This window comes from Coturnix japonica, chromosome 5, assembly GCF_001577835.2.
Source record: "Coturnix japonica isolate 7356 chromosome 5, Coturnix japonica 2.1, whole genome shotgun sequence".
NCBI lineage: Eukaryota > Metazoa > Chordata > Aves > Galliformes > Phasianidae > Coturnix > Coturnix japonica.
This window is the reverse complement of record NC_029520.1, coordinates 45,572,302-45,582,319: the sequence shown is the minus strand read 5'-3', so window position 1 is coordinate 45,582,319 and position 10,018 is coordinate 45,572,302. Positions and strand designations below refer to the sequence as shown.

At 46.6% G+C, this 10,018-nt stretch overlaps 1 long non-coding RNA gene across 1 annotated transcript in view; it reads left to right on the top strand.

Annotated features, from left to right (window-relative positions):
• LOC107315341 overlaps positions 1–10,018 on the top strand; it is a 60,137-nt gene that overhangs the window by 20,248 nt on the left and 29,871 nt on the right. The window contains exon 3 of the long non-coding RNA XR_004307357.1: positions 9,549–9,727. This is a non-coding gene — a long non-coding RNA (uncharacterized LOC107315341). The remainder of the gene's footprint in view (positions 1–9,548; positions 9,728–10,018) is intronic.

Genomic DNA, 10,018 nt, shown 5'->3' with positions numbered 1-10,018 from the left:
CCCATGCTCTCAATTAAATGTGAACAAAGAAAGAAAAGCGAATCCTTTCAGGGAACGCCTTGTTTTGTTCTTTCCCCAGCAGTGCCTTAGGCCATCTCTGTCTCAGTCTTTGCTGATCCATCTCCTGGTACAGCAACAGTCATGCAGCATCGTGGCTGTGCCAGCCTTCATGCCGAGCCGGCACGCTTGGTTCTGTTGTTCAGCCCTGCCATCAACAGGAACACATGTTCCTGAAAAGATCTTGCCATCTGGAGGAAGCACTGTGAAATTACCTTCCACCAAGCAGCACCAGCCTCATTTCCTTCTGGGCCTCCCAGCACAGTCGTGAGAACAGATGAATCACCAGCACAACCTGGGGGCTTACAGCAGGCTGGGAGACAAGGCGAGGCTGGGACCTTCCCATCAGGAAACTCAGCCAGGGAGGAGAAAACAGAAAAGATGCCAAACTAATGGATTGGGAATAAAGAGACAACCTGACAAATTCAGGTGACAGAACAAATACTGCAGGACTGTGGTCAGGAATTCTGTGACAAGCACCTGCTGTAGTCCAGTAGCCAATTCTTCCATGCTATAGTCAATGAGAGATTTGCAGCCTGGCTTTAATGGGAAGCCAATCTCGTTCTTAGCTGCTTCACTACAAGAACTTGGCTTCTTTTTCCTCAGATGTGTCTCCTAATTCATAACAAAGTGGTATCAAAGTGTTTTCACTCTATCTTACCAAGATTAGCCCTATTGGTGATAGATTTTAATGGCAAGGAGGTGCTAGTGTCCAGATGCCAGGCTGATGGGGATGCAGAAATGGAAGGGAAGATGTAGGCATGATATATAGATCTGGGAGTGATGTACAAGCTCTGTGTCCCTAAATACCTGGATATTTCTGGAAATGTTGGCAAAGGGTGGGAGCCAGCCCAAGATGGGGGCAGAATGAAAGTTCTTTGTGTGCATTCTGAAGGGCTCTGTACATATAGCCTGAGCTCCCACTTCACAGGCTTTCAAACACTTATGTTTTTCCCCTCACAAAACATGGTGCCATTGCAAAAAGTGACAACCAAGCTGCCCCAGGGGTTTCCATGGCGACCCAGCCTCATTCCTCATCTAATTTGTTCAGTTGAGAGAAAAGTGATTTTTCTTTTTTCCTTCTCACTGCAAACTGACCCTCAAACCCAATCCATTTCTCCTCAGTTCCCATGGCCGTGGTGTGGTTGAAGCAGAGGCACTGCGTCCCTGCTTCCTCTTTCTCCTCTTCCTCTTTTAGTGTGAAGTTACTGAGGAGGGAAAGTACAAGGATTCATCCCACCAGTTTGTTTCCAGAGCTTGAAATAAATAAACCCCATACCCAGTGAGGGAGCTGTGGTAAGCGCCAGGGCTTGCAGTGAGCCCCAGGTGTGAACAGCAATGCTGCCATGGGAAAGTCAAGCACAAGGAATGTGCAATACTAAAAGAAAAGAGAGAACATGATTTAAGCCAGTCCTGCACTTATAATGAAGAAAGTCCTGGCAGGTGTTTGGAAGCTGCATTTCTGCAAAGCAAGGAAGTGCTGCAGCCCAGGGAATGGGTGTGTGATGGGGCCCTGCACAGCTATGGAAAGAACTCAGCAAATACCACATCTCAGATGCTGTGAGGAATGAATAAATGAGTGCTCATTTCATTACAGAAGGGAGGGCCTGGAGGATTTTCCATGACAGCTCCCAGTGCTGCAGAAACCCATCCTCAGAGCTTTAGCAGGATAAAAACCAAACTTTTCCTTCCTCTGCTGTTGAAGATCTGAAATTGGCCTGCAGGATCAGGATCTCTCAGTGACAGAGAGGTCTCTGAACCTCAGTGACACAGCCTGTGGCTTCCAACAAGTAAATGCTACCCTCCTCAACAGGATGTCCTGATCACTTCCAACTTGGGAGTTGCCAAAACACATGTAAGAGTGGAAGCACTTTGAGCATGGCAGAAACTGAGGATGAATGCAAGTGTTATGCTTCCCTTAGCAATTCACTCTAGGATGTGCAAAATAAAAACAGATAGAGGGCATGCCCAGTGCCCTGGAGCACCTGTTCCATGCCCACTGCCATCTGGTAAAGAGCCTTTTCCTGATATCTAAGCTGAGTTAATATTTATTTGTATTCTATGCCATGCTGTCTTATGGGGTTTGTAGACTGGATCTGTAGTTTTGCTTTGTATGAAAACAGAAATGAAGGGATTAGCCAGTACCCATTCCTGGGCTCAGCTTGTTGCTGCACAGCTGCAGGATGGTCTCAAGCGTGGACTTTGAGAAATACCAGCAGAGCTTAAAGTTGCCTTAAAAGAAACCTCTTTTTGGTTTGGTTTGATACAGTGAGAAGAATCATAGAATCATGGAATCACAGGGTTGGAAAGGACCTACAAGATCATCCAGTCCAACCATCCTCCCATTACTGTAGCTACAACAAACCACTAAACCATATCTCATAGCTGAAAGGGACAGGCTGGTTCTTAATTGCACAACGCTACAAGCCAGTCGATTTCTCTCAATGCCAAAGGGTGCAGGTATCACCCCTCAGTGTTACCCATGCCAATGGAAGCTGTGATGCCCAGCATAACCACAGCTGTACTGTTCTCCCTCTGTACTCTACGTTGGTGAGGACATATTTTGAGTACTGTATTCAGTATTGGGCTCCTCACTACAGGAAATGTATCAAAGCCCTGATGTGTGACCAGAGAAGGACAATGAAGCTGTGAGGGGTCTGGATGAAGCCTGAATGTCTATCCCCAGGGCTGAGGCTCTGGAAAGCTGTGTTTTCTTTAACTTGGTGCTTGGGGAAACCTGAGAACTAGCTCTTTATTTAAATATATATTTCTGTACCTTTCTTTTTCTTCTTTTTTTTTTTTTTCTTTTTTAAATAAGTGTTTTTGAAGTTTCATTGAAGATGTTGTCACTGGAATCATTATATTTCTATAGAGATTATAATGACTCCTTTTGAAGAGTTAGTCTCAGTCAGTCAGTGCTTAATTCACATATCAATGACTTCATAAACCCTAAATCCACAACTCTTCTGAAACTGCACTCATCTGCTGTACCAGTGAGTACCTATTTCTTGGTGCCAGATTGTTTCCCTATAGGGTCATCTCAGTGGCAGTGGGGCCTTGGCCATGCAAGGCAGTTCTTTTTCTTTTGTAGTCAGAGAGGATTTACACAACCATGTTTTGAAACCTCCTAATGTGTGGGGCTATACAGGAGTCCTAATTGCAGTAGCATAGCAGGTGCTGCTGTAAAAATGCTGCTTTCTTTTTTGTGGAATTTAATTTGATTTAAAGTGCTGACAGGGAGACAATGAATTGCTCACACGTGCTGGTGGATTTTGCCCCTCCTCCCTGTATCTCTTGCAAAAATGGGTACAAAAACAGCATAGGCAGAAGGACAATTCCTCTAGCACTGCTTGGTTGGCAAGCACTCATCAGATCTCTTGGACTTCACCTGAATTTGCATCCCTGGTCATGTTTCTGCATCCCTGATCCTGCCTATTTATCCCTGGTTCTGTCTCTGCATCCCTGGCCCTGCTTTCTTCCAGCAATTTGGAGGCTGTAGACCCATTGTAGTACAGCAGCTCAAGGGAAATCGCTGTTGCTGCACTGTGATGGGTCCCCAGGTGTTTTGGTGCTGTCGCATGAAATCAAGCTCCAGTTCACACTGATACTTGCATGTGCTGTGCAGCCCATGTAAAAAGAGTATAGATCAGATTTTCCCAGGGGATAAGAAAAAGAAAAAGCAAAGGAGTTGAGTGGAGCAGATGCAGTCCTACAGTACTTGAGGCTGAATCTGTGCCCACGATTTATCAGGGTGAGACTGCATGGGGCTGCATGGGGCTGTTGCCATAGGAGTGCCAGGGCTGATGCTGGGGTGTGTAGGGGCCATCAGTATCCAAAGTGCTCTTGCAGAATCCTCACTGCACTGGAGCCAGAAGCAGAGAGAAAGTGATCTGAATTGTCTCTATCTGCTCCAGCATAAAAAAAACTCAGATGGTGCTGGATCTGAAGAGACAAACCTGTATTTCTTCCAACTTTGGAAACAAAGGCATCAGGCTCACTGGCTTTTTGCTCAACTCTGCCCCTGCATGCACCTCTTGCTGCATAATACAGCTGCAAAAATGATGTATCTTGGATGAAAAATTGATATCCTCTACTTTCACTGTAGACCATCAGCAAGAGGAGTGCGCTCATCAGCTGCATGTCTGTGTGGGTGCAAAAGGGCTGTGGGGGAGGCAGCTGGAAGGAGGCTCTGATTTAGTAACACAGAGAGGTATTCCTCATCTGGAGCTGCAACTATGTTATCCCAGTGGGTGCTGCAATCTCAGTCTGTCTGCATGCATTTACATGGTCAGGTAGGTGTGTCCACACACATGCATATATGTAGGGTACAGCAGATTTGCTCCCTTCCTTTGGAGTTCTGTAGTAAATATTTTGTCCTCCTATAGTGTTTTCCTCTGCTTTCTTTCTTCTTCAAGGCTCTGCTGCTGACAGAGTGAGAGGATTAAAGCACATCATCGTTTTTGTTTTACTCTCTGAATCATGTCACTGAGAAACCATCTACTTCTCAATCTGAAACTCACTCTGCCCCTGCCCTGTAAACCTTACACGAATAGGAATGAATGATGGCATAGCCTGAGTACCCAGCTTTCCTCTCTGATCAGCGGGAAGCAGAGGAGTCCAGTGTTTGCAGAGGCAGGACAGGATAGACTGGAGGTCCCTGTGTCCTGCTAGCCCAGAGCAGACTGTTGTCTTGCTGATGCTCAGCAGCATAGCTTGAATTACTTTGTGCCCCTCACTGCTGGAAAGGAGGCAGCTCACAGGGAACTCATCCTCGTGCTTTGTGCAGCACCAAACATGTCATGTGTGAGTCTCAGCAACCTGTTTCAGCCTGTTCTCCCTCCAAGCTGTGTAAGTCTTGCCAACCTCTTCTATTTTTTAACAATAGAAGTGCTTTAACTTGAACTAATGCAATTGTTGTAATACTGAGAACATGAAATGCTCTGCAAGCCAGAGCATAACCTGGGTCATGTCCTTCTTAGGACCAAGCCAAGCTCTTGCATCCAGAAAGCTGGAGATCTATTGGAAAGCTGAGCATTAGTTGGAAGTTGGACAACAGATGATGCTCTCAGTGCTGTGCCCTCATCACTTGTGCTGCTGCTGAGCTGGGCTCCCTGGGGAACAGTGCTCACCAAGCCTGGCTGGGGCCATGTCCTGCAAATCACAGAGCCAGGAACAATGCTGGGAGACATCCTCAGCTTTGCAAAGCAACCCAATCTCCTCTGGGCAAGAGGGATGGGAATGCAGCCCCAGGGCTCCCACTCAGCCATCCCTGTTGGTACCCAATAGGACTGGTGCTGCAGCTGCGAACACCTCCATTTGTAGCAGTGCTTGTATTGCTGCAAGTCCCAGGGAGGCTCCAGCACATGGCTGAGCCCCAGGGATGAGGTCCCTGTATGGGAGCCTGGAACCCTCACTGCTTCTTGATACAGCCAGCACTGAGTGGGCTTCCTTCTGATGCTGCTGGGAAAGAAAGGGAAAACAAAACAAAACCAACGTTGAAGTCAGCAGATGGGAGGGAGCTGAGCTTTCTGACTGTTTCTATGGAACCCCTCCCAGCTTTATGTGGCTCTGAGCTCCATCCCTTTCCAGAGGGATGCCTCTTCCCATCCCCCTGTAGGACAGACTGTTCTGATAATAGGTTGGTGCCACACCACCAGGCAGCCTGCTTACCTGGCTACCCAGCAAGAGATTTGGAGAACAATCCATTTCTGACTCAACCAAATCAAATATTTTTTTCATTTGTTCTTTTTCTTCCTCCTCTCTCTCTTTTTTTTAATGTTTTGTGTGAAATGTTGCCTGATCATCCTGAACCCCTCTCTGTTCTGCTTTCAGCTATCTGTGGGTAGAAGTGGAGGGCAGGAGGTGATGATAAGTGATGAAGCCAGAGAGATGATTAAAATGCAGGAGGGAACATCACCAGACTCAGCTGTAAAATGAAATTGTTTCATTTCATTCACAGCCCTCATCTGTGATCAGATTCAGATGGGAAGGATAAACCCATCGTTGGTTGCTGCTCTCTGAGGATACCCCCATGTGCCACTGACACCTGCACAGGCAGACATGGCATTCCCACTCTGCAGTCTTTGTTTTGCTGCTCTGTGCCATTCAGGTTTTTCAGAAATCCATAGGTGCTGTAACCATGCAGCTTAAGGCTAACCAGGGCTCCAGCTCTCTTACACAGGAACTTGGAGTTCAGACCATTTCTAGCATAGAAAAGTTAGATATGCTTGAATTAACAAAACTCCAAGGACATTCTTCCATCTTTCTGCATTCTTCGTGTTCTAATCAACCATTTGGGAATCCTTTACTCAGAAGGGGAAAATAAGGATAAGAGACATAACACTGAGGGAGAAAGGTGTATAAACCCTTTCTCTCTACAACTGCAAAATAGCAATTGGACTGATAGATCTCATTTGAAATGCAAACACAGATTTCTTCCCCAGCCGGCTAAAGAATCAAAGGACAAACACTGAAGCCAAATTTGTATTGCTTCTGTGACTATCTCGCATTTTGTCTCCTGCATTTTAATTTTCTCTCCGGCTTCATCTGCTAAACTGATGCTGAAATGTGTTTGGCCTCATGGTGATTATCTTTGCACCACATCACAGAGAAACATCAGTCATTTCCTCTTCTTTGACCTATTAAACAATTCTTTCTAGCATGTGGCTGACTTTGATCAGATTGAAAGAATATAGCCCACAAGCCTTTTCAAGCTTCCACATTAAACTTCTCTGTGTTTTTGTTGTTTTCTTTTCAACATCATATTCTGAAATACAAGTCACCCTCTTCTCAAGCTGTGATTGCTCTGAGTTATTCAGCGCAGGGGCAGTTTGTTTTCAGATCTACTTCCCACTACATCATGTCATCCACTCCACCATGTGAGGGAACTGCATGGAGATGAAGGTAAACCCCAAGCAATGATTCAGGTCATTATGTGCAAACCAGTACCTGTACTTGTGTAATTTCTTGAATTACCTCTAATCTCCTCATCTCTTGAGCACAACTTGTGTGTGAGGGTAGTTCTCATTCCTGTGAACAACCTCGATTAATTCTAAGGATTATTCTTGCTTGACCTTAGTAATTCTAATACATTTCTTGTATTCTGGGGTAACAGAAGGTGGGAAGTTGATGTGAGTTTATCTCACACCCACCAGCCTCAGTGGGAGCAGAGCTATGGCCACCAGGCACTATTGGGAAACCCCAATACACATCCTTACTTGGGGTTTCTATGTGTTAGAAGGTCTGATGGTAACAGGTGAAATGGAGGTGGGAAATCTGATCGCAAAAAGCATCAACACACAGTGCATGATGTTAGAGCTGTGTTTAATCGTTCACAGTGACTGCTGTTCTATTTGTGAAAAACCACGGAACACCTCTGGATGGGCTGCCCACACTGTGCGTGGTGATGTTTGAATACAATGGCCAGCAATAAGACTGTTAGCGAGATAAGGAGCAGGACTTGGCCTTGAATGCTGATCAGTAGAAATTAATGTATCCTGTTTGGTGCTGACCATGGCCAGCTCCTGAGTCACAACCCATATCACATCCTTGAACTTTCGTGACCAGGTCTGAGAACAGATAAGCAGGGTAAAATGCTGCAAGGCGAGTCCTGAAAGGACTTTTACTTCAGACAAAGGTCTGTGCTGCATTATTTTTTGTTTCACACGAAGGTCTTAAAGAAAATGCAGTGCAAACCTAATGCAGGCACCTGTTTTCCTTCTTAGGAGGCAGAGCTTACTTGTACAGATGTTGGTAGATCCTAGATCCAAGCAGCAAGGGATGTGGCATGCAAGGTGGCAGTGCCTCTGTGCTGCAGGAGCAGTGTGCAATGGGAGGCCATATTCCTCTCACTGCTCCCCTGCAGCTGCACAGCCTCTGCCGGGTGTCCTCACCCTGTCACCGCTGTGTCATCCAAACAAGTGGCAGTGTTGGCACAACCAGCTGCAGTTGTATGGGCACAAGTGGCTCCCGTGCTGCTCCAGCTGAGCGCTGTGCCAAGAACGCATGGGCTGCTGCCAGGAGGCAGTGCCAGCAGTGACTGCATTTCACTCAGTGCACCTTTTTTCCCCCATAAACCCTGTATGCAGTTCTTGTTCTGGTTGCGGTGGCATCTCCTGCACCCACAGGTTGAAGGGACATGGAGCCACCTGATGTCCATGTGACGGGAAGAGACATTGCTGGCATCTGCCTTGACGCTTCCCCATCCCCATCTCACCACAAATCCCCATTGCACAAGTCCCATGACAGGAGTAAACCAAGGTGATGTTTGGGTGCAGCTCAGGCTGGCAAGCAGGTCTAGCTGCTGGAGGGCACTCTGAGAAGCAACCGCTATGTGGGACTGCAGGGTCAGCCCTCCACCCCCAGTCTCTTCTCCACACCCCCTCTCTGTACGGACATCCTGCACAACCTCATTTCCCCAGGAGAGGCTGCAGCACCGCATTTCCTGAGCTGGTGGCTTTTAGTCTCAAGGGAGAAAGCAAAGTGCACAAAATTCAGGCAGCCTTTTGGTTCTGCCTCCAGCAAGGTTGGGCACAGCAGCACTTCTGCATTCATCCTGAGCTGTTTCCAACCTGAAACTGTTAGAATCATAGAATCACAGAATATCCTAAATTGGAAGGGATCCACAAAGATTACCAAGTTCAACTCCTGGCTTCACATAGGACCACACAAAAACCAAACCCTATGTCTGAGAGCACTGTCCAAACACACCTTGAATTCTGGCAGCTTGGGCCATGCCCTGGGGAGCCTGTTCCAGTGCCTGCCTACCTTCCCAGTGAAGAATCTTTTCCTGATATACAACCTGAGTGTGTCACTGGTGTGGAAAATTGTCTTGGCATGGTGCAGGAGGCACCAGCATTTATTGGCTCTGTGTCCTTGTGGTGCCAGAGAGTCCTGGAGGATAAGAGTGGGGAAAGAGACAGGAATATAAACAGTTCTGAGAAGGAAAACAAGTAAAGACAACACTGGGGGGAAAAAAAGAAGGTAACTGGCAGAAAGAAAAGTCTTTTCAACAGAGGGAAAGGAGACAGATGGAAAGAGAGGAGTGAAAGAGAGAAAAAAGAATGAAATGTTGGGAAATCAAGGAGAGGTTGAGGGAAGGCTGCACAATAATTTGGCACCAGTTCCTTGCATTAGTTCCCTGAAAACTGTGCAAAGCGGGGGCAGAGAGCTGTGGATTACTGAAGTGTAGCACCACAATACCGTGGGTTGGCCACTAAATTACCATTCTGAGAGTCTCTTGGCTTAGCCTCACTGCGGCTGTGAGGAGGGCGATGTGTGCTGAAAAGCAGACCTATGAGGAAGAGGGTTGAGACTAGAAATTCCATTATATTCTTGGCACTTTGACACTTTTCCTCCCCTTTTGTGAAATCTCAAGGGAGCGCTGCCTACTCTTGCAATAATAATAATAAAAAAAAATAGGTAGCATATGAGTTGGCATGGTAACTTCACCTACTAAGTAACTAACACGTAGGATTTGATTCTTGATCTAGAATAATAATGTCAACAGCCCCCAGGAAGGTGCTTACTTGTGACTGACTGCCTGTTCCAGACTGGATTTCATGCTTCTTTTACGCTTGGTGGCCTTGGCCTCACCACAGCACAGGGACAGACCTGAGCCACTCTGATGCTGGAGTGAATGTTTGCTGGCTTCCTCCACTACACCCTTCAGGTCAGTACAATTTGATCATGTCCAAGCACCGGTTTGCATTAATTACTGTTGTTGCCTGGGTTTTCTTAAAGATCTGTAGAGAGGATCAAAGGTCTGAAGACTGAGCAGACTGGTCCTGATGTAGCCTTGCTGCAGCACAAAGCTCCCTTCATGCCTCCAATTGGGGTTGGTAAGTACTCTCCCACCTGGCAGGGCCCCACAGGACAGATCAGCTGTGCCAAGGAAGCTTTATTTTGTTAGCATTTATGGCTGAGGAGTATCTGTATGGTTAGAATCCATGTATCTCCTTCA